The sequence below is a fragment of the Aquarana catesbeiana genome, linkage group LG02 (assembly GCF_042186555.1).
Source record: "Aquarana catesbeiana isolate 2022-GZ linkage group LG02, ASM4218655v1, whole genome shotgun sequence".
NCBI lineage: Eukaryota > Metazoa > Chordata > Amphibia > Anura > Ranidae > Aquarana > Aquarana catesbeiana.
This window is the reverse complement of record NC_133325.1, coordinates 463,294,656-463,319,664: the sequence shown is the minus strand read 5'-3', so window position 1 is coordinate 463,319,664 and position 25,009 is coordinate 463,294,656.

Sequence of the window (25,009 nt, the reverse complement as noted above, 5' to 3'; positions counted from 1 at the left end):
ATTGGGGTAATCCTATGTAGAGCGAGTTTGCGTAGTCGAGTCGGGAATTGATGATTGTTCCAACTACTGCTGCTTTGTCCTCTTCTGGGATGAAGGGGATGAGTCTGCGTAGCAGGCAGTGGAGATGGTGAGATCCGCTAACTACTGATCCTATTTGTGCATCCATTGTCATTTCTGAGTCAAAGATAACTCCGAGACTCTTGGCTTTGGTGCTCAGAGAGATGGTCTGTCCAAAGATGGTGGGCCGTGATTGGGGCAACATCATCTGGCGGTGGATCATAGTAGCAATGTTGAAACATGGTTGAGTGGTGGAGAAACAGTGTTGGGTGAGGCAGGTTGTCTTGATTGAAAAAGATCCACATTGCTTGATGATGTGATTGATGTTGGATTTACATCGGGGGGACATTGTTTACATCTTTTTAAAATAATATATTGTCATAGTGTCTGTGCTTTTATCTATTTTTAATAATATTCATTCACTAGGGAGGATGGATACCTGGGATAAAGTGGTTTTTGATTTCAATATGTCCCTCCCAAAAACTCCCATGTCCTCTTGGGGACCAGATGTGGGGATGAGCCCTTTGTCTTTTCAACATGTGGATAAAGTGCCTAGTAAGGGACCTTGCCAATTCTGAAGGCATGAGACCTGGTGGGGTTTAGGGGGGTGCACACTGCTCCACCTTTTCTTGCCACCCAGGCTTCATGCAGGGTCTGGTATGAAATTCTGGGGAAAACCCACACAGTTTTTTCCTCGTAGAATATACATTAGTACCCCGTTTTACTCATTCCCCCCAAAAAAGTTAAAATGACATAACAATGCAGACACCATGACAAAGCCCTTTATTTAAAAAGTAAAAAATGTCCCCTGATGTAAATCCAACATGGAAGATCTTTGCCAGTCATGATGACCCACTGCCTGACAATGTTTCCCACTGATCAATTATGTTTCCACACTGCCATGACAATGCATTGATGTTTACCCTTTATGACCTTATTTGGTCAATACTGTTCCCCCTTTATTTACAAACAGAAACCAGGGGTTTGGGCAGGCAAACTGGCATAATGTCTTACATTGTGGCCTAACCAAACTGCTTACATACTGCCTAGTCACTAGACAAAATGTGCATTGTCTGTGAAAAAATACATGTTGATGTTTATTTCAGGATAGAACCTGCTTTGTTTCTCCCTCTTACATTGCAGCCTAAAGAAGCTGCCCACATACTTTCCAGTCACTGTGAAATTAGTCTAACAAAAGGGGGAACCCATCCAGCTAGACCATGAAGGTTGCCACATCCCTGAGATAAGGAAATAAGAATATCCCCAAAGGTCAGTGGGATTTTAACGGCAACGCTAAGTTTTTAATAAAAACAAGTTTATTAGTATAAGCAAAAATATACAAAAACCAACAATAAATGAAATGAGTCTGGTTTTGTCTCTAAAATATTATTCTAATTTTATTTCAGGATACAACCTGCCTCATCTCCCCCTATTACATGGCAACCTAAAGAAGCTGTCTAAATACTGTCCAGGGGGCAGTGCCCCTGTACAATTGTGTGGCTCTTGTCTCTGAAATAATATATTTTACATTTTATTTCAAGATAAAAACTGTCATGTCTCTCCCTCTTACATTGCATCCTAACCTATGTGCTTACATAGTCTGCAGAGACTGTGCATCATGTGTGACTATTTTTTTTAAATATTCATATATTCTGTAGGTTCTTATATCAGACTGTACGCTTTTATTAGCAGGGTCCTCTTAACCCTCTTGCATTTTATTGTGTTGTAACTTTACTGTCTACCTTTATATTGCAAAGCGCTGCCTGTCAAAGACAAAGATTAAATAGGACGGGTTTAAGAAAGAGAAATACAGGTTTTCAAAATGTACAGGGGGCCATGTGCCAAATGGATGTCTACAAAACTTCAGGAACCTTTTCAATGCCATTTAATTGCATAACTGTAATTGTGTTTCTGTCTCCGCTTTCATGCCTGATGCGTTTTACCCACCATTACTGAAAGATCATATATATTTGGACTGTGCATGTATTTAATTACACATGAAAATATGAGTGTTTGTTGGCACAGTTGGTGTTGTGACTGTCCTGCTACCAGGACATAATGATGGACGAAAGGCCTGCCCGGCTGTCAATCTGCTATAGGCCGGGTGGCAAGGTGTTAAAGCCCATCTGCAGCTTAAAACAAAACAAAAAAAAGACTGCCCCATAAAATAAAAAGTTTTAAAGCATTGCCCACTTTTTTCACACTCTGGCCCTGCCATCTGTTCCACCACCCGCCAGTCATCTTGCAGAATAAAGGGCACCCAGCATTATTCGACTGACTTGCTGTGAGCCCAGGTCTTCAAGCACATATCCCCGGGGGAGGGGGCATCACCATATTCTACCCTAGGCACAATTCTAAAGAGAATGGTGCTGATGTTATCAGTGCCTTCTGCTAAATTGAGGACCACCCATCACCAGAGAACAAGCAATGAGGACCCAGAAAATACAGAGGTGTTGAGTACTAGGGGGTGGTATTGCTTAGTGGAGTTGGATTTTAAAAAATATTGCATGTATTAATCAACTTTTAACTTGCATAGGTAGAGTCAGAAACTCCCTCCTTGTCACATACCTTGGTTGAAGGCTGAAGTGATGAGAGGGCTTCCCCTTGTGGCCCTCGTCCAAGTAATCCTGAGTGTGGGAATAGGAGCACAGGGCACGAAGAAGCATGGGTGCTGGTAATCAGGTAGCAGTAGTCTCTGGACTGCAATTAGTAACAGTGTAGGCACACCAGAGAAGGAACAGTGATGAAAGGCACCCAGGAACAAGACCTTGGAAGCTTGGTACAGAGACTACGAGGACACATAGTCAGATGTAAATGCAGGTACCCATTTAAATCAAGGATGTGGTCAGATGGCAGGCCAGGGTCAGCACGGATGGACAGCAAGGACGTAGTCAGTAGCCAAGCCAGCGTCATACAGAAGTAAGAATATTCAAGCAGCAGGCCAAGGTCGAGGTCGATACCAATACAACTAATCTGAAAAACCCTTTTCCCCATAAACATGTTAAAACCATATCACTGTTAGATTGCCAAACTATAGTTAACTAAAAATGTAATTGTTTAATTAAAAACTACTGTTTAATATAATTTTACAGAAAAAATACCAAAGCAATTTTAAACTTTCAAGTCTATCATGTTTTATGAATTTATGTCTGTGCTCTGTTAGATTGCTGTTCTCTTTATATATCCTGTGCTTTTCTTATGCCGCGTACACACGAGCAGACTTTACGGCAGACTTGGTCTGGCGGACCGGACTCTGTCGGATAATTAGATCGTGTGTGGACTCCAGCTGACTTTTTTCCCCAAAAGTTCGACTGACCTAGAAATGAAACATGTTTCAAATCTTTCCGATGGACTCGAGTCCAGTCGAAAAGTCCGCTTGTCTGTATGCTAGTCCGACAGACAAAAACCGACGCTAGGGCAGCTATTGGCTACTGGCTGTGAACTTCCTTATTTTAGTCCGGTCATACGTCATCACGTACGAATCCGTCGGACTTTGGTTGATTGTGTGTAGGCAAGTCCATTCATTCGAAAGTCGGAAAGCCGTCGGAAAGTCCGCAGAAAAGTCCACCGGACCTAGTCCATCGAAAAGTCCGCCCGTGTGTACGCGGCATTACTGATATACTGTTCTGAGGATGTTAACTAGGGATGAGCAAATCCGATTCATGAACATTCTTGTGTATCTTGCTTGACGATTGAAGTTTGCAAACTTTGAGGTGAACCCAATTGAAGCATATGGTGGTGGACCTTGTTATTTACTTCATAAGGCTAATAAACCAGCTATTGCCGCAAAAAAGGCATGGAAAGCTGGACCTTGTCACTGGGATAAAATAGCAATGCCAAAAAAATATATATATACAGTATTTCACAAAAGTGAGTACACCCCTCATATTTTTGTAAATATTTTATTATATCTTTTCATGTGACAACACTGAAGAAATTATACTTTGCTACAATGTAAAGTAGTAAGTGTACAGCTTGTATAACGGTGTAAATTTGCTGTCCCCTCAAAATAACTCAACACACTGCCATTAATGTCTAAACAGCTGGTAACAAAAGTGAGTACACCCCTAAGTGAAAATGTCCAAATTGGGCCCAATTGGCCATTTTCCCTCCCCGGTGTCATGTGACTCGTTAGTGTTACAAGGTCTCAGGTGTGAATGGGGCGCAGGTGTGTTGAATTTGGGGTTATCGCTCTCACTTTTTCAATTCTTTTTTTCAGAGTCTCAGAGAGTTCTTTGCCATGAGGTACCATGTTGAACTTCCAGTGACCAGTATGAAAGAGTGAGAGCGATAACACCAAATTCAACACACCTGCTCCCTATTCACACCTGAGACCTTGTAACACTAACGAGTCACATGACAACGGGGAGGTAAAATGGCCAATTGGGCCCAATTTGGACATTTTCACTTAGGGGTGTACTCACTTTTGTTGCCAGTGGTTTAGACATTAATGGCTGTGTGTTGAGTTATTTTGAGGGGACAGCAAATTTACACCGTTATACAAGCTGTACACTCGCTACTTTAAATTGTAGTAAAGTGTCATTTCTTTAGCGTTGTCGCATGAAATGATATAATAAAATATTTACAAAAATGTGAGGGGTGTACTCACTTTTGTGAGATACTGTATATTACAGTAAGAACTGGGTTTTCTATTCCTTCAAATTACTTGCTCTTATGATTTAGTTGACCAGGAAAAAAGCTATGCACTGAATTCTTGGTTTATCTTTATTTCTGGTATGTAACCTGCAAAATAGTCAGGCCATCCAAGTTGAGGATTTACTGCAAATCCATGGTAGCAGAAAACCCAAATCTCACCCCAATTACACAAGGGTCAAAAAATCATTATCCTAGAAGCATAAAGATAATATTGTTTTTTTTACCTATTGCATGCTACTTCACATTGTAAGTACATCTGCACTAATCTTCTGCTTGCACACTGAAAAGAGCATTGTAAAGTTTTCATTTTATATACTGTATATAGCCATGACCAGGAATTTTAAAGGATAAACATTAGTATGAACACTATAAACACTAAAGGAGGCCAACGTAATTAACTAAGCTGTCATTTTTTTTTGTATCATTTAGAGCCCATTCACACAGGGGCAACTTTGGATCCGACTTCAAGTCGCCCCAAGTCGCCCCTAGTCGCCTCAAGTCGCGCTACACGAAAAAATCAATGTAAGTGAATGGATCTGTCTTAATGCACACTACTGCAGTCGCTCCGACTTCAGAAAAGGTTCCTGTACTACTTCAATCCGACTTGAAGGCAACTTGTACCCATTGATTTCAATGGAAGTTGCCTCCAAGTCTGATCACTGTTCATACTGAGGCAACTTTACAGGAAGCAGAAAGGAAACAGAAAGTAATTTCCTCCACTAAACAGCCAGCCCCCTCCTTCTCACACACAGCTGATAAGCTCTGATTGGCCACTTGTAGTTCCCTGTCCTGGAGGCGACTTCAAGTTGTGTTGTAAGTTGCCCCAAGTCGTGCTGTGATTCATACTCAAGTCGTGTCCAAGTTGCCTCCCAAAGTCGTGCTGGAAGTCGTGTTGCCCCTGTGTGAATGGGCTCTTAAGGTTCAGTCCAATCTTTGAACTAAATTGATACACCTTCAGTAGCACATCACAGTAGTGGGTTTTTTTATTCCTTCGTATCTTGAATCATAACAAATTTGTACAAGTTATAACTCATTGGAGGTATGTTTGAGTAGGAAGTGTTTATATTTTATTTAATAGATTCCAGGGCTGTACATTGCATATCATAACATACAGTACACACACATATATATATATATATATATATATATATATATATATATATAAAAAATTTTATTTTTTAACACTTTTTTGGCACTGTTAGTGACAAAAATGTCCTAATCAGTCAGTCTGGAAACACGCAGAAACCATAATACAGTTTAATGAACAAATGACAGCATTGTACTTACACAGCAATAAGGAAATTCCAAAGCATCCAACTACTGGATGAGAATCAAAAGAAGAAATACTTATGGAAAAATAAACAGGAAACAATAATAATGCAACTATCTCAGTGAAGAGCAGAACACTTAATTTTGTTTATAATTGTAATATTTATTACATTTTCTGTTGCAAAATTAATGAGAAATCATGCCAATTCTTCATCCTAGACCTCATTTTCGACCTTCAAAACAAATGTATCAAAATATTGCTATGTATAAAACAACACTTTAGCCATAACTACAGCACCTCATGTATTTATTTTTGTTCAATATGCAAACTTGTGCAGAAGCTGGCAACAGTTTTAGATTAAAAAATCTTTCCTTAAGCCATAAACATATAACTAATAGTGCAAAGTATTCACAAAAGGCTTGTAGCGCTGCTAAAAGTCAGAGTCTTTAAGAACGCTCTGCTGGTACTCAGAGCTCCGGAGCAGGCTTTCAAGAGCATCAATTCAGAAGTCTGGGTAAACCAAAGGAAAAGACACTGCTCAAACCGCCCCAATGTAGTAATAGTGCAAAATATTTTTTATTTATAAAAGGATCAGAAGTATCTCATGTGAAAAGTAACTGAAGTAACTATGTTAACATCTATAATACAATACAATATACCATCATGAATGGAAACATAAATGGAAATCCTGGAAAAGTCATTATACTATAGTAGTTTAGAACCGCCTGCAAAAAGATTGCTGCTTGTGGTCTGTAGAATTAAAATATAGATCTGTTTTTATCCTACTAACAGTAATTTAAACCTATCTATCCGAAAAGGGAAGAGATTCTCTAGTATACAGTATGTAAGATTATATTTTAGAACAAGTACCAGTGGATTAAGGGTTTGTCAGGACCTGGTTCACCTGCTGGTGGCACTGTGGGTCTCTTAGCTAAAAGCTGTAGCTCCAGTGACCCCCAGCTGGTGTTTTCCAGCAGCCAGCAGTTTCCTGCAATCAGTTCCACCTGGCCTCAGCTGCTGGGAGGGTACTTAAGCCCCACCTCTGCTATTGCAACTTACATCAGTGTTTTGATTGCCATACTTGCTGCCCGATCCTTATGCCTGTTTATCCTGCTCCTGAGCTAATCTTGTACCCTACCCTTTACTCCTGCTCCTTGTTCCTATACCCAGTCTTGATTCCCCCCTTCCTTGCATTCCTGGTATTCCCTGTTACCACTGTTTGCCTCATTTTGTATATATTTTGTATATAGTTGGTTGTTAGGTCTCTGTTAGGTTAATTAAGTATTTTTGTCACTGGGGTTTATTCGTGTTTACTATTTACTGGTGTGTGATTGTCTTTTGTTCCATTGTAAATAAATCTCACTTTAAAGATATACATACATACATGGTCTGGTCCCAGTGTTCTTGTGTAGCTGCATATATCTGGTCTCCTGGCTGCTGATTCCTGGCAGGGTTGGATCAAATTGTGAAAGGTAATTGCAGTGTTTTTCCTTCATAAAGCAAAGAGGTCATAAATATATCAATAATACTGATACCAAATGGTACAATGTCCACTGAACAGAACATATACATATATATGTACAGTGTCTTGAAAAAGTACTCATACCCCTTGAATTTTTTCACATTTTGTCACGTTACAACCAAAAATGTAAATGTGTTTTATTGGGATTTTATGGGATAGACCAACACAAAGTGGCACATAATTGTGAAGTGGAGGGAGAATGATAAATTGTTTTCTATTTTTATACAAATAAATATGTGAAAAGAGTGGGGGGCATTTGTATTCAGCCCTCCTTTACTCTGATACCCCTAACTAAAATCTAGTGGAACCAATTGCCTTCAGAAGTCACCTAATTAGTAAATAGAGTCCACCTGTGTGTAATTTAATCTCAGTATAAATAAAGCTGTTCTGTGAAGCCCTTGGAGGTTTGTTTGAAAACCTTAGTGAACAAACAGCATCATGAAGGCCAAGGAACACACCAGACAGGTCAGGGATAAAGTTGTGGAAAAGTTTAAAGCAGAGTTAGGTTATAAAAAAATATCCCAAGCTTTGAACATCTCACGGAGGACTGTTCAATCGATCACTCAAAAATGGAAAGCGTATGGCACAACTGCAAACCTACCAAGATATGGCCATACACCTAAAAGGCCAGGAAAGGAGAGCATTAATCAGAGAAGCAGTCAAGAGGCCCATGGTAACTCTGGAGGAGTTGTAGAGATCCACAGCTCAGGTGGGAGAATTTGTCCACAAGTAGGGATGAGCCGAACACTTCCCTGTTCGGTTTGCACCAGAACATGTGAACAGGCAAAAAATTTGTTCAAACACGTGAACACCGTTAAAGTCTATGGGACACGAACATGAATAATCAAAAGTGCCAATTTTAAAGGCTTATATGCAAGTTATTGTCATAAAAATGTTTGGGGACCTGGGTCCTGCCCCAGGGGACATGGATCAATGCAAAAAAAAGTTTTTTCAGGAGCAGTGATTTTAATAATGCTTAAAGTAAAACAATAAAGTGTAATGTTCCTTTAAATTTCGTACCTGGGGGGTGTCTATAGTATGCCTGTAAAGGGGCGCATGTTTCCGTGTTTAGAACAGTCTGACAGCAAAATGGCATTTCAAAGGAAAAAGTCATTTAAAACTACTCGCGGCTATTAATGAATTGCCAGTCCGACAATACACATAAAAGTTCATTGATAAAAACAGCATGGGAATTCCTCACAGGGGAACCCCGAACCAAAACTTTTAAAAAAATTACGTGGTGGGTCCCCCTAAATTCCATACCAGGCCCTTCAGGTCTGGTGTGGATATTAAGGGCAACCCCAGCCAAAATTTAAAAAAAAATGGTGTGGGGTCCCCCTCAAAATCTATACCAGACCCTTCAGGTCTGGTATGGATTTTAAGGGGAACCCCGCGCCAAAACTTAAAAAAAATGGTGTGGGGTCTCCTCAAAAATCCATACCAGACCCTTATCCGAGCACGCAACCTGGCAGGCCACAGGAAAAGAGGGGGGCGAGAGAGTGCCCCCCCTCCTGAACCGTACCAGACCACATGCCCTCAACATTGGGAGGGTGCTTTGGGGTAGCCCCCCAAAACACCTTGTCCCCATGTTGATGGGGACAAGGGCCTCATCCCCACAACCCTTGCCCGGTGGTTGTGAGGGTCTGCGGGTGGGGTTCTTATCGGAATCTGGAAGCCCCCTTTAACAAGGGGACCCCCAGATCCTGGCCCTCCCCCCCTGTGTGAAATGGTAAGGGTTTGACACCAAAAAAGTGTCAAAAATGTTAAAAATGACAAGAGACAGTTTTTGACTGTCACACAGGAGGAGAACCATCACACAGCGGGAGCCTCCCATCCCATCATGCTGGATGCGGAGCGGCCCAGAAGACGAAGGGAAGAAGATGCCGGACGAGAACACCGGAGGAAGAACCAGAAGAACCAGAAAAAGATGAAGGAAGAAACCGAAGGAAGATAGAAGATAGAAGGTAGAAAAAAGAAGATAGAAGAAAGAAGCAGCATTTAACTAAAGGAATTGTCAAAAACTGTCTCTTGTAATTTTTAACATTTTTGACACTTTTTTGTGAAATGGTAAGTACCCCCTTACCATTTCACACAGGGGGGAGGGCCTGGATCTGGGGGTCCCCTTGTTAAACCTGGCAGACCCAGGTATGGATTTTTGAGGAGACCCCACGCCATTTTTTTTATATTGGCACGGGGTTCCCCTTAAAATCCATACCAGACCTGAAGGGCCTGGTATGGAATTTAGGGGGACCCCCACGTCATTTTTCAAAAAATTTTGGTTCAGGGTTCCCCTGTGGGGAATTCCCATGCCGTTTTTATCAATGAACTTCTATGTGTATTGTCGGACCGGCAATTCATTAATAGCCACGAGTAATTTTAAATGACTTTTTTTCCTTTGAAATGTCATTTTGCTGTCAGACTGTTCTAAACACGGGAAACATGCTCCCCTTTACAGGCATACTATAGACAGCCCCCAGGTACGAAATTTAAAGGAATATTACACTTTTATTGTTTCACTTTAAGCATTATTAAAATCACTGCTCCTGAAAAAAACGTCCATTTTTAAAACTTTTTTTTGCATTGATCCATGGCCCCTGGGGCAGGACCCAGGTCCCCAAACACTTTTTATGACAATAACTTGCATACAAGCCTTTAAAATTAGCACTTTTGATTTCTCCAATAGACTTTTAAAGGATGTTCCGCGGCTTTCGAATTTGCCGCGAACACCCCAAATTTTTTGCTGTTCAGCGAACTGGTGAACAGCCGATGTTCGAGTTGAACATGAGTTCGACTCGAACTCGAAGCTCATCCCTATCCACAGGACAACTATTAGTCATGCACTCCACAAATCTGGCCATTATGGAAGATTGTCAAGAAGAAAGCCATTGTTGAAAGAAAGCCATAATAAGTCATGTTTGCAGTTTGCGAGAAGCCATGTGAGGGACACAGCAAACATGTGGTAGAAGGTGCTCTGGTCAGATGAGACCAAAATTGAACTTTTTGGCCTAAAAGCAAAACGCTATGTGTGGCCGAAAACTAATACTGCACATCACCCTGAACACACCATCCCCACCGTGAAACATGGTGGTGGCAGCATCATGTTTTGGGGATGTTTTTCTTCAGCAGGGACAGGGTTGCTGGTCAGAGTTGATGGGAAGATGGATGGAGCCAAATACAGGGCAATCTTAGAAGAAAACCTGTTAGAGTCTGCAAAAGACTTGAAACTGGGGCAGAGGTTCACCTTCCAGCAGGACAACGACCCTAAACATACAGACAAAGCTACAATGGAATGATGATGATGATGCCTGTTTAGGTGAAATGCGTCGGAATTTCTTGCTGGTCCACAGTTGTCTCTTTTTCAAGCGCTTGTATTCCTATTGGCAAATGTAAGTGTAATACTTATGATTTTATCTGGAATAAATATCCTATACAGTATTACGCTATGTGTCCTATCTCTTTCCTTTATCTATGGTTTGGCTGATTTGCATCTGCATGTAAGCTGTGTCTACTCTGCCGAATTCAACGGAATGTCCATCGAGATGCTGTATTCCATACATTGAATTGGTGCCTCATTGGTTACCTTCCAAGCTTGATTGGCTTGTCAGGTGTACACCTGTACAAGTCCAATCTTTCTGGTAAGAGACTAGTACTTTCGGTGGTGGTCTTTTCATGGTTATTCACCATTCACTTTGATGTCTGCTCAAGATTTTAATGATCGTTACATGCTTGTTTTGGATCACTCACCACAGGGATTCACCATTATATGTGGTCCCCTTTCATCACATATGGACATTTATTTTTATTGATCTTTATACTGGTCATATGTCACTTTATTTACTGTATATTTATGTCACTGTTCACATATTATTTCACTTCTTTTATTGTGACATTATTGTCTACAATTACATTTTTGGTATTTACTTGTTTATAGCGCTGCTCCCCCTCCTTTTTTTGACCATTTTATTTATATTGTCGTGTTGGCTGCTTTTTCACGTTTTTTTTGACAGCGCGGTACTCTTTGTGATTTTTAATGGTTTAGATCAAAGCATACCCATGTGTTAGAATGACCCAGTCAAAGTCCAGACCTAAATCCAATTGAGAATCTGTGACAAGACTTGAAAATTGCTGTTGACAGATGCTCGCCATCCAATCTGACAGAGCTTGAGCTATTTTGCGAAGAAGAATGGGCAAAAATGTCACTGTCTAGATGTGCAAAACTGGTAGAGACATCCCCCTATGAAGCTGATGTTCTTTTTTGTACCACTGACCTGAAATGTAAAGGCATCCTATGATATGTGCTGATTGCTTTGTAGTTTTCACCGTTTTTAGCCACACTTATTTGCTTTTGGTTGGTCAAATAAAACACTGCAAAAATAAGAATGCTTTCTTTAAAAATAAAAAGGATCCCACATTCCCAGTCTTAGGAGGAGGCATCAAATCCAGGGACAATGTATAGTTCCAAAGCATGGTTGCATCAACCCTCATCACTCCATGTCCATAAAACATTATAGCCCAGTATACCGATTCCCTACTAAAAAGAAATTAATGTTCACTAAAACCAGTTACTGGTTTACATCTGATTCTGAACTCTGCTGTATTTTGCTGCAATCTGTGTGGCTATGGAAGATTTCAGGAGCAGAAGACATCAGTCCTAACTGCTAAACCACCTTGTTAAACTAATTGTGATATCAGTTTTTGTTTATATTGATATGAATGTTGTCATTTGTCATACTTTTTTCAAGTTTTTAAAAAATGACATTGTTTAACATTGAAAGCAAATAATAGAAAAGGGGTAATCTTTTTAAAGAATACAATAGATGTGCAGAGACACCAAACCACTTTACATATTAGCAGGTTATTTGAATCTATAAGGACAAAGCTATCTTTAATTAAATCTTTTGTGCATTGCATAGTCTATGAAAACGTAGCAGCAAATCCTTAAAGGCATTTTATTGTATGTGTAATTCACTAATCTTCAGCTAGTGCCTAGTGGACATAATGGAAAATGTGATAAAATTGGATCCAATACATTTTACTTAAAGGCTAAGTTCACCTTTAAAAAAAATGTAAATACATATGTTTTTGCTGGTAAAAAAAAAATGTGTATTAATTATTTTTTTGTCTAAGGAGAATTTCACCCCCAATCAGCAGATTGCCTGCAGCTTTCTGCCCATGCCTCACGGGCTTTCAATTTGAAGTACAATACTGCCCCACCCCAAGCTACCTGATTAGTAGTACATTCCAGCCCCTCCTCCCATTTTCCCTGCTTAGTAGTACAATACCACCCCCCAGCTCCTTGCTCAGTAGTAAATTCCTGCCCCTCCTTTGCCGTTCCCCACGCTCATTAGGACATTCCCCATACCCCCCAACCCCCCTCCGCTCAGTAGTGCATTCCTTATACCCCCAACCCCCCTCCACTCAGTAGTACATTCCTCATACCCCAAACCCCACCTCCGCTCAGTAGTACCCCACATGCTCAGTAGTACACCCCCCCTCTTAGTAGTACTATTAAGCACCACACACATTTCGATGCAAGTTTAAATGAGGCCTTATAGTCTGTGAACTACAGAACACCTTTTCTCAATTGTATAGAGTGATAGATGTCCCGAAAGCCACACATCAAGTCAAAGCCTGCTGTGTGATAGTGAATGGCAGTCACAGGCTGGACTCTACCAGGCAATGCCCACCTTCTCTTTTTGGAGATGATGGGGGAGGGAGTTGGTCTGTAGTCCACATCTTTCCTAGGGTGACAATCCTTTAGATACAGTACAGTAAGTGAGCAGCATCACCTTAAGACAGAAAGTATGTTACTGGTAGGATTAGCCTGGAAAAAAGCACAATAATGTAGCCCTATAATTATTGCTGTATCCTTATATGTGTTTTAAATGAAAGCAGTGTAAACACCTTAATTTGTATCAGTCTCTTCAGTCACTGTGCAGTAGAGCTCAGAGAGAGAGAAGGAGAATCACATGTGTAGCACAGCCCTCTAGAGGGCTGCTCAGAATTACCTGCTCATCTGCATGGCCATGACCTGGTGAACCTTCCAAATCACCTGACACTCTGGGTTCAGACTAGCTTGTATCACTGTATGGCAATAATCAAATAACTCAATGTATTTAGGTTCTATGAATATTTTACTTGAACCAATAAAAGGGGAAGTTATCACAAAGAGGAGGTAATAAATCTGCTGAGTTCTAGGCAACAGCGCCAACTCAGCAAATAATTCCTCCGAAAGACACAAGACAATATTTTAACAACGACAATACTCTATACATATATGTACACTTCCCTTAGAGAGAATGTTACCCTCTAGACGGATGTTTCAGTTAAGTGCTTATACTGCCACACTATAAGATGGAACCTGGCCAGCCTACATGGTATCCTAGAAAGGGAGAGCAGGCCTAAAGAAGAGTAACATAGGGGTCTTTTTATATTTAATTGCAATAAAATCCACATTACAGATCTGATGTTCTTCACCTGCTAGTCAGAGCTCATTAACTGTAATCCGTTTGGGTATAGTGAGAACAGTAGATTCCTTGTAGAGAAGAAAACTAAAGGTGTCTGAGCACAGTATTCAAGTAATGCAGTAAAGTGTTCTTGGAGTAGAGATGTCTGTGCAAAGTGTCTAAATGTAACGGTGGTAAAGAATGGATAATGGTCGAGCAATTTGCCCTCTCACCAATGACCAATGATGTTCCCCATGTCTTCCAAACAGTAACTCGTGTAGCGACACTTGTGCAGCGGATCTGCTGTCTTGATCTCCCGATGTGGAGCTTGCCACACACACACACCAACAGGCAGGCGACCAAAGTGGTGCTGGAAAGGATGTCCGACAGCGAACAACAGAGCTAGGCCCCTCAGGCCACAGGTTGGAAGTAAGACTCCATGTGGTAGGCGGCAACCTCTCTCTCTCTCTGTTGCACAGAGAGGTCTGTCTTGCATCAGGCCCAGGGGGAAGAGACCCTCCGTGCGGGCTTCTGCTGCTTTTATAGCTAATCCCAGCAATCTTCAGATGACAGCAAAGATCCCTGGGATATGTAGTCCTGGCACACAATCGTGTGAAGCAATTATCTGATGGGAGGACTATTCGTCCCGCAATCCTTTTATTTGGCACACAGATATGATGTCACTGGATACTTTGATCACTAGAGAGACAGACTATACTTTGAAATGCTAGAAGGTACCGTGCTTTATGCTTGTAGTCCATATTGCTACACATGAAATCAAGCAGGTATGTTTCCATTTAAGCAGCATGCTGATTATTAAAGAAAGAGCGGAGGGCTCAGAGGGAGCTCAACATTTTGCTGATTTTCTTCTTACTTTCCAGTCACAGGGTGGGGGATGTAAGTGAAGCTGCCGAAGTGAAAATCAGGTCCCCTCCTCTGTTAGGCAAAACTGTGCTGCATAGCTGTGCTGTGTACATTTCAGGACTGGATGGACTGAAATGCAAATTGCTGAATAATGCCTAAGATAATTGACACTTTATTAAAGGAGTTGTAAAGGCAGAAGTTTTCTTATCTTAATGCATTCTATGCATTAAGATAAAAAATCTTTTGTGTGTAGCAGCCTCCCCAGCACCCCCTAATTACTTACATGAGCCCAATCTCTCTCCAGTGATGGCTATGAATGTCTAAGCCATCTGGGACACTCCTCCTGTTTGGCTGAGATACAGCAGCAGTGCCATTGGCTCCCATGGCTGTCAAACAAAGTCAGTCAGCCAATCAGGGGAGAGAGGGGGCGGGGCCGGGTCAGGGGTCCATGTCTGAATGGACACACGGAGCTGTGACTTGGCTCCAGTGCCCCCATAGGAAGCTGATGATTGTGGGGGCACTCGATAGGAGGGAGGGGGGCAGGAGCAGCAAAGAGGGACCAGAGAAGAGGAGGATCCAGGCTGCCCTGTGCAAAAATCATTGCACAGAGGAGGAAAGTATAACATGTTTGTTATATATTTTTTTTTTAAACAAGACTTTACAATCACTTTAAGTAGTCATGAAAATAAATGTTTTTCTAAAATTATTTCAAATCTATTAGCACATTCTGAAATTATGTGTCTCTTTTTTTGTGCTTTAGCCCAAACAATTATATATACAGCATAAGTGGATAAGGAATTCTAGTCCCTGGACATATACATTTTTGATGGTTAATTTAATTTGTTGTTCAGATAGAATGAAAACAAATACTTTGTACAACATATATTAAGATGCACATAATGGTCACTAGCTTACTAATTATGAGCCACCTAATGGTGGTTAATATGTTTATAAAGCACTAGTATAGTATGACCTCTCCTAAAATGGATAATTTGGAACCATCTGTTTTATTTAAATGTGTAATTAGTTATGTACCTTATGTAGTGTTTTATAATACTTTAGCTTATAATACTTTATAATACTTTATCACAACAGATATTAAATTTGCTTTCTGGAATGCAACATATACGCTCTAATGTTATAAAAATGTTAGCACAGGGCGGGTCAAGGTTGACAGTTTTATATTGTTTCTCTCTGCCTTCTTTTAGCCCTTTGGCTTTTGTGAAAGCGGTAAAACCGCTGTTACGGTTTTTTTTTTAAATCCTGCAAGGTAAAGCCATAATGTGCTAGTATGCATTGCACACTAGCACATTATGTGAAACTTACCTTAGAACGAGGCTATGTACATGGACATACTTTTCACTAAGCCAACATTTCTGTATTAAAAATCCTTTTTTTTTTTTCTTCTTATGTAATATTCTAATTTTCTGAGATACTGAGTTTTGGGTTTTCACTAGCTATAAGCCATTATCATCAAAATTAAAAGAAAGAAATGCTTGAAATACTGTATACCACTGTGTGTAAGGTATCTATATAAAATATATGAGTTTCACTTTTTTAATTGAATTACTGAAATAAATGAACTTTTTGTTGATATTCTAATTTTATGAGATGCACCTGTATCTTTCTTTTGTCACATGACTGAAGTTTTGTAATCTGATTGAACTGAAGAAAAAAAAAAAAAAAAAAAAAATATATATATATATATATATATATATATATATATATATATAAGCTTTGACAATTAAGCCTAGTGTGTGTACCTGTGTGCCAATATAAATATATATGCACTTCCTCCTGTGTCTTGCCAACACCGGTTTCCCCTAAGTGCAACAAACTCACAAACTCACCAAAACCCCTTATCCTCTTAACCTAATAAGCAGGTCAAACTTGTTTGTTGTTAGTTAAATCCAGCACTCCTCTTTAAAGTGATTGTAAAGTCTTGTTTTTCTATTTTTTAAAATATAATAAACATGTTATACTTACCTCCTCTGTGCAGTTGGTTTTGCACAGAGCAGCCTGGATCCTCCTCTTCTCGGGTCCCTCTATGCTGCTCCTGGCCCCCCCGTCCTTTTGAGTGCCCCCACAGTCAGCAACTTCCTATGGGGGCACTGGAGCTGAGTCACAGCTCTGTGTGTCCATTCGGTGTCCGCTCCCTCTCTCCCTTGATTTGCTGACTGACTTTGATTGACAGATTGCATAGAATGCATTAAGACAAAAAAAACTTATGCCTTAAATTTCTTTCATGTTTTTGCAAAGATGTCTTTATTTTATAAATAAGAATCAGAAAGAGCAGGGAGATTCCCTATGGCATAAAACCATTTATTAAAAAACAACATGAAGGAAGTATTAATTCTAAAAATAAAAAGCAGATTAATAAACAATTTCAGGTAATGTGAAATATTCAGGTAATGGGCAATATAGATAAAACTAATTGAAAAAAACGACATGGGTCCCCCCCAGGCCATTACAAGGCCCTTTGGGTCTTGTATGAATATTAAGGAGAACCCCGAACCAAAAATTTTTAAAAAAATTGCGTGGGGATCCCCCAAAATCCATACCAGGCCCTTCCCTGCATCAAAATGTAAAAAAAAAATGGTGTAGGGGTCCCCCCAAAATGCATACCAGACCCTTATCTAAGCATGCAACTTGGCAGGCCTCAATAAAAGAGTAGGGGATGAGAGAGCGCCCCCTCCTTAACTGTACCAGGCCACATGCCCTCAACATTGGGAGGGTGTTGATGGGGACAAGGGCCTCATCCCCACAACCCTTGCCAGGTGGTTGTGAGGGTCTGTGGGTGGGGGGCTTATTGGAAATCTGGAAGCCCCCTTTAACAAAGGGGTCCCCCAGATCCCAGCCTCCCCCTATGTGAATTGGTAACAGGTACATTGTACCCCTACCATTTCACAAAAAAACTGTCAAAAATAGTAAAAAAGACAGGAGACACTTTGGGACAAGTCCTTTATTAAAAGATAAAAAAATCAAAATGTCCCACAATGTAAATCCATGGGAACCACAGACAAGCCCAAAAAAAGAAAAAAAAAAAGCTGCAACAGCTCCGCCTCCATGGGAGGCTCCCACTGAGTGATGCTTCTTCTTGGTGACAGTTATATAGCTGAGGACGGGCCACTCAGTGACGTAAATGGACAACCCCGCCTTCCTCTGATGTCACGTGGCATCAGAGGGAGGGCAGGGTCACCCGTTTACATCACTGAGTGGCTCTGTCCTCAGCTATATAACAGCTGTCATCGAGAAGAAGTGTCACCCAGCGGGAGCCTCCCATGGAGGCGGAGCTGTTGTGACTTTTTTTTCTTTTTTCAACTCGTCGGCACCATGGGATGGATTTACATTGCGGCACATTTTTATTTTTTTATTTTTTAATAAAAGACTTGTCCCAAAGTGTCTCCTGTCTTTTTTAATATTTTTGACACTATTTTTGTGAAATGGTAGGGGTACAATGTACCCGTTACCAATTCATATAGGGGGGGCCCTATTGTTAAAGGGGGCTTCCAGATTCCGATAAGCCCCCGCCCGCAGACCCCCACAACCAGTGGGCAAGGGTTGTGGGGATGAGGCCCTTGTCCCCATCAACATGGGGACAAGGTGTTTTGGGGGCTACTCCAGCCACTGTCCTGTGGCTATTTAGCATGTCCACTTTGAGAAAGATAAGGCAGATGTGCCCTGCCTCTAGATGGTTTGGCCTGACTACTAATTTGTCCTGCAGAATCTGCTGCCTCCCCATTACCTTCACATGCAGAGTCTCTGCCTCTGTCTTTAGGACTACCTTACATTTTTATAAGGCCCCTTTCACACGAACGGACCGTCTATCTGTTTTTCTTCCATCCATCAACGGAAGACAATGCATTCCTATGGGCAAACAGATGACCATCCCTTATCATCCGTTAACGGTCCCAAAAATTTTTGAATCCATTGCACAACACAGATAGCACACACAAGGACAAGGACAAAGGAAAGACACAGCAAGGACAAGTCACTCACTGAAAACTGCAATGCAGCATGGGAGGAGCAATGCTTTCTGGGTAATATCATCAAAGCCACAGAAACTGCTGTAAACGGATCGAAATGGATGCAAAAACAGATGTAAACGGTTAAATTAATGGATGTAAACGGATGTTAACAGAACGGAAGACGGATGTAAACGGAGATTAACGGAATGGAAGACGGATGAAGCAACGGATGAGAACTTTTTAACGTGGCTAAATTAAAGATGCCCGTGTTGAGGCCTAAGAGGGATTGTCTATATTTAAAAGCATCTAAGACAATAGGAGGAATATTTACTGTACGTGGTGCCTTTTGCAAACTAACTTTGTGGCCAAAGTTTAGTGATTTGCAAACTTCATGAATCCAGGGGATTAGTTGTGCACCCATGGTAGTAGCCAACTTAAACCTAATCTCTACTGACAAAACTAATTCTAATACTGATTTACCACTATTTACTATCATTCACTCTGCTACGCGAATAGCTTCTACCCTTTTATCAGTAATTTTTCAGTGAAATTATCAATTTTACTTTTGACAAAAAATTGTGTTAAAACTGGCCTTACATTTTACCATGTGGATCTCTTAGCTGAAATTTGCTTGGAAAAAGGTCACATAATTTTATTTATAAACAAAGCCTTGTGATTAATGTGCCAGTGCTGACATGCTGATCAATGGCTTTGATGGTAAATAAACCCATCCCTAACATTAACACAAACCATAACAAAACTAGGACTAATGCTAATCCTAACCATAACCCTGATACTAACACTATTCCTAACACCAACCCTAACCACAGGCGGATCAACAAGCCATGTGATCACCATGGCAGCATTGACATGATAATCGCATGGCAAGAAGCCATATTTACTGCCTTATTTACTAATATTGGCAAACATTCTCTTTACAACATGAACATTTACTTTTCTATGTAAAGAGTCTCTACTACTTTGATATTATCAGGGCCGATCCTAGGGTCACAGGCGCCTGGGTGCAGAAATATTTCTGGCGCCCCCACATGGGCCTGGTCATACTAACTCTTCCCCTTTGGTGGGGGGGGTCACAGTGGCACTATTTGATGGGCACAGTGACAGCATTTGATGTGGCACTATTTGATGGGCACAGTGGCAGCATTTGATGTGGCACTATTTGATAGGCACAGTGGCAGCATTTGATGGGGCACAGTGGCAGTGTTCGATGGGCACAGTGGTAGCATTTGATGGGGCACAGTGGCTGCGTTTGATGGCACAGTGGCTGTATTTAATGGGCACAGTGGCTGCATTTAATGGGCACAGTGGCTGCATTTGATGGGCACAGCGACTGCATTTGATGGGCACAGTGGCTGCGTTTGATGGCACAGTGGCTGTGTTTGATGGGCACAGTGGCTGTGTTTGATGGCCCAGTGGCTGCATTTGATGGGCACAGTGGCTGCGTTTGATGGACACAGTGGCTGCGTTTGATGGACACAGTGGCAGCATTTGATGGGCACAGTGGCTGCGTTTGAGTTTGATGGGCACATGGTTGCATTTGATGGGCACAGTGGCTGTGTTTGATGGCACAGTGGCAGTGTTAGATGGGCACAGTGGCTGCGTTTGATGGGCACAGTGGCTGCATTTGATGGCACAACTTACACTTACTTGAGGGTGAGGCCGAGGGTAAATTCCGAGGATCAGGTGCAATGCTGGTGCAGTGCAGTCACTCACAGCCAGGCAGCTCTCTTCAGAAATGCTCCGCTCCCTCTGAGCCACGCTGTCTGAAGAACATGGCATAGGTGGGTGGAGCTAGTTTATTAGCCGCGGAGGTGGCGCGCTATGAATACTGGGGTGGCCGCGGTGCGCTATGAATGCTGGGGTGGCCAGGGCCTCTGATGTCACTGGTTGCTAGCTAGATGGCAGGCAGCCGGCGACTTTAGCAACCAGTGCAGTCAAGTCAGTGTCACATCTTCGGCGCCCCTTCTCTGCAGCAGCTTGCAACACCGGGGTACGGTGCACCCCATGCATCCACCCAGGATCGCCCCTAAATATTATGTCCTCCCTACTGAATACAATGCACTTTCTGCATGGCTATTGGCTTACCTCAACAGCTGTTAAGTAATTTGGAAGAGTGAGTGGGGTAAGTAATCTATTCTCTCTTTAGGGATCTATCTATAAATGTCTACATTAAAAAATTGCACCAAAAAAGGTAAACACCTTTAAAAAGGTGTAAGGTAAAACAATAATAACTCAAATACACTATATTACCAAAAGTATTGGGACGCCTACCTTTACACGCACATGAATTTCAATGGCATCACAGTCTTAGTCCATAGGGTTCAATATTGATTTGGCCCACCCTTTGCAGCTATAACAGCTTTAACTCTTCTGGGAAGGCTGTCCACAAGGTTTAGGAGTGTGTCTATGGGGATGTTTGACCATTCTTCCAGAAGAGCATTTGTGAGGTCAGGCAATGATGTGGACGAGAAGGTCTGGCTCGCAGTCTCCACACAAATTCATCCCAAAGGTGTTCTGACGGGTTAAGGTTAGGACTCTGTGCAGGCCAGTCAAGTTCCTCCACCCCAAACTCGCTTCTGAGAAGGCCTGGCTCGCAGTCTCCACTCAAATTCATCCCAAAGGTGTTCTGACGGGTTAAGCATAGGACTGCGAGCGCAGTTCACCCAAGTGTGTTAGAACAGCGAATGAATATTTGCTTTCTAACACTGAACCGCCTCTCCGCCAATCAGGAAGCGTGGGTGTGTTACCAATCACCTGATTGGCTAAAACGACAGGCGCTGTGATTGGATGCCTATTAGGAGGAGGAGAGGAGACGCATGGAGGACACAGCTCGCCGCCGTCAACCGCTGCCCCACCGAGATAGGGTAAGTGCTGGGCAGAGAGCAAGCGGGCGGGGGGGTCACAGTGTTTACTCTTAAATGGCACAGTGGTGGCATTTGATGGGCACAGTGGTGGCGTTTGATGGGCACAGTGGCGGCATTTAATGGGCAAAGTAGCAGCGTTTGATGGGCACAGTGGCTGCGTTTTATGGGCACCTTGGCTGTGTTTGATGGCACAGTGGCTGCGTTTCAATGCACAGTGGCTGTGTTTGATGGCACAGTGGCTGCGTTTAAATGCACAGTGGCTGTGTTTGATGGCACAGTGGCTGCGTTTAAATGCACAGTGGCTGCGTTTAAATGCACAGTGGCTGTGTTTTATGGCACAGTGGCTGCATTTGATGGGCACAGCAAGGCTGCAATTGATGTTTTTTTTCAGAATTTTTCAGTTTGATTTTGAGCACCAGCCGCCCCTGTATACAGGTGTGTGTGTGTGTGTGTGTGTGTGTGTGGGGCTAGCATTTATACAGGTGTGCGGGGGGTTGACATATATACTGGGGTGAGGGGGGCTGGGGCTGACATATATACAGGGGTGAGGGGGGCTAACATATATTCAGGTGCGTAAGGGGACTGACATATATAAAGGTGTGAAAGGGGCTGACATATATACAGGAGTGGGGGCTGACATATATACAGGTGTGAGGGGGCTGACATATATACAGGTGTGAGGGGGCTGACATATATACAGGAGTGGGGGGGCTGACATATATACAGGTGTGAGGGGGCTGACATATATACAGGAGTGAGGGGGGCTGACTTATATACAGGTGTGTGTGGGGGGGCTAGCATATATACAGGTGTGTGGGGGGGGCTGAAATATAAACAGGTGTTATATACAGGCGTGAGGGGGGCTGACATATATACAGGTGTGTGTGTGGGGGGGCTAGCATATATACAGGTGTGTGGGGGGCTGACATATATACAGGTGTGAGGGGGCTGGCATATATACAGGTATGTGGGGGGGGGGGGGCTGACATATATACAGGTCGGAGCATATACAGAACAACGAGTGCAACTTCCAGCTGTGGCGTTTCCACGTACTCACCAACTTTAGCGAGGTTGGTGAACGGGGAGGAGGTGGTACCACACAGCTGGCCATGGCAGGTGTCACTGCAGTACATCTATACTGCAGTGACACCTGCAGTGACACTGACCGCCACTCACTGCATCAGGAGCCCTACCATCTACTTATCTCCTGGAAAAGTGTTGATATCAGTTTGGCTCAGAAATTTTCTTCCCTTGGAGGCTCTTTTATATTTTAGCTCTGGTGAGTTTGACCCCCTGAGGGGAGTGTGTTCACGCATGGTGGAATTGGATTGATCGGTGGAAGGTGTACGCTGTGACACTCTATAGGATCTACTTTGAACACTCTCTGAACCACTGCTTTTGCTTCACTGTTCCTAAGGATTTTTCTGTGTGAAGTTGGCCACACATTATCTTTACGTTTACATGTGCTCAACATTAGCGCTGTTTTAGTATATGACTATCACATTTATTGTTCATACGTTTTATATACTATTGTGTTTATTTTATTGTTTTAAACGGCAGCTTAGTCTCCACACCCTTATTTTTACAAACCATTTGGGTGCTTTTGGAAGGTGTATTTTTATTATGTCATTATCTATGCTGGCTACTTTTGAATAGTGGTTGGTTTTTGGTGGCGCTGAGTGGTGTATTATAGGCCTGTAATATACACTTTTGTTTCCATATATACAGGTGTGAGCAAGGCTGACATATATGCAGGATTGAGGGGGGCTGAGTGTGTACAGGTGGGGTGGCCCGTGGGCAAGCCCTGGGGAATGTTGGTGGTCAGGCTCGAGGGGGGGGGGCAGGCCTAAAGCTGTGCAAAATTTTGATGGCTGACCTGAGTATAGTTAGTACATTATTAGGGATCAGAGCCATGAGCTGAAGTTCAGGCAAGAGGGGGCATCAGTGCAGAGAATTAACTTTTAACATTTATTTTCTAGTTAACAGATCTCAGGGCCTCGTGTAAATTCTATGCCCTCCCACCACTTATTATTATTGTTTGTTATTGCCATAAAAAGTGTTTGAGGACCTGGGTACTGCTCCAGGGGACATGTATCAATACTAAAAAAAGTTTTAAAAATGGCCTTTTTTTGGGAGCAGTGATTTTAATAATGCTTAAAGTGAAACAATACAAATAAAATATTCCTTTAAATATCGTGCCTGGGGGTGTCCTTAGTATGCATGTAAAGTAGCGCATCTTTCCTGTGTTTAGAACAGTACCACAGCAAAATTACATTTCTAAAGGAAAAAAAGTCTATAATGTATTGTCGGATCCCATCAATATAGATAAAAATCATTGAAAAAAATGACATGGGTTCCCCCCCCAGTCCATTACCAGGCCCTTTGGGTCTGGTATGAATATTAAGGGGAACCCTGCACCAAAATGTTAAAAAAAATTGCGTGGGGGTCCCCCCAAAATCCATTCCAGGCCCTCCAGGTCTGGTATGGATATTAAGAAGAACCCTGCACCAATTTTTTTTTTTAATGGCGTGGGAGTCCCCCCAAAATCCATACCAGACCCTTCAAGTCTGGTATGGATTTTAAGGGGAACTCTGGGCCAAAATAAAAAAAATGGAGTGGGGGTCCCCCAAAATCCATACCAGACCCTTATACGAGCACGCAACCTGGCAGGCCGCAGGAAAATGGGGGGAACAAGAGAGCTGACATCTGTTTTATAGCTGAGGGCTTGGCCACCCGGTGCCGCAATCTGGTGACCCCGCCCCTTTCTGGCGTCAGGTGACATCACATAATATCAAAGGGGCAGAGTCACCCGTTTACATCACCGGGTGGCCCTGCCCTCAGCTATATAACAGCTGTCATCGAGAAGGGGACCTCACGCCATTTAAAAAAAAAAGATTTGGCATGGGATTCCCCTTAAAAATCCATACCAGACCTGAAGGGCCTGGTATGGATTTTGGGTGGGGCCCCCACGCAATTTTTTTTTTTACATTTTGGCGCAGGGTTCCCCTTAATATACATGCCAGACCCAAATGGCCTGGTAACGGACCGGGGGGGGCCCATGCAGTTTTTTTCAATTCTTTTTATGTATATTGCCAGGATCCGGCAATACATTACAGCCACGTGCAGTTTTAAATGACATTTTTTGCTGCTCTTATTCCTAAAACTATGTACGGCTGCCGTGTAAGCAGCCTTACATAGTGTGGGGTTTGGACTCAGCCCCCTGAGCCATGATTGGCCAAAGGCACCCTGCCTTTGGCCAATTATGGCTCTCACAGCAGAGCATGCTGTGATTGGCCAAAGCATGCAGGTCAAGTGCATGCTTTGGCCAATCAGCAGCTGTC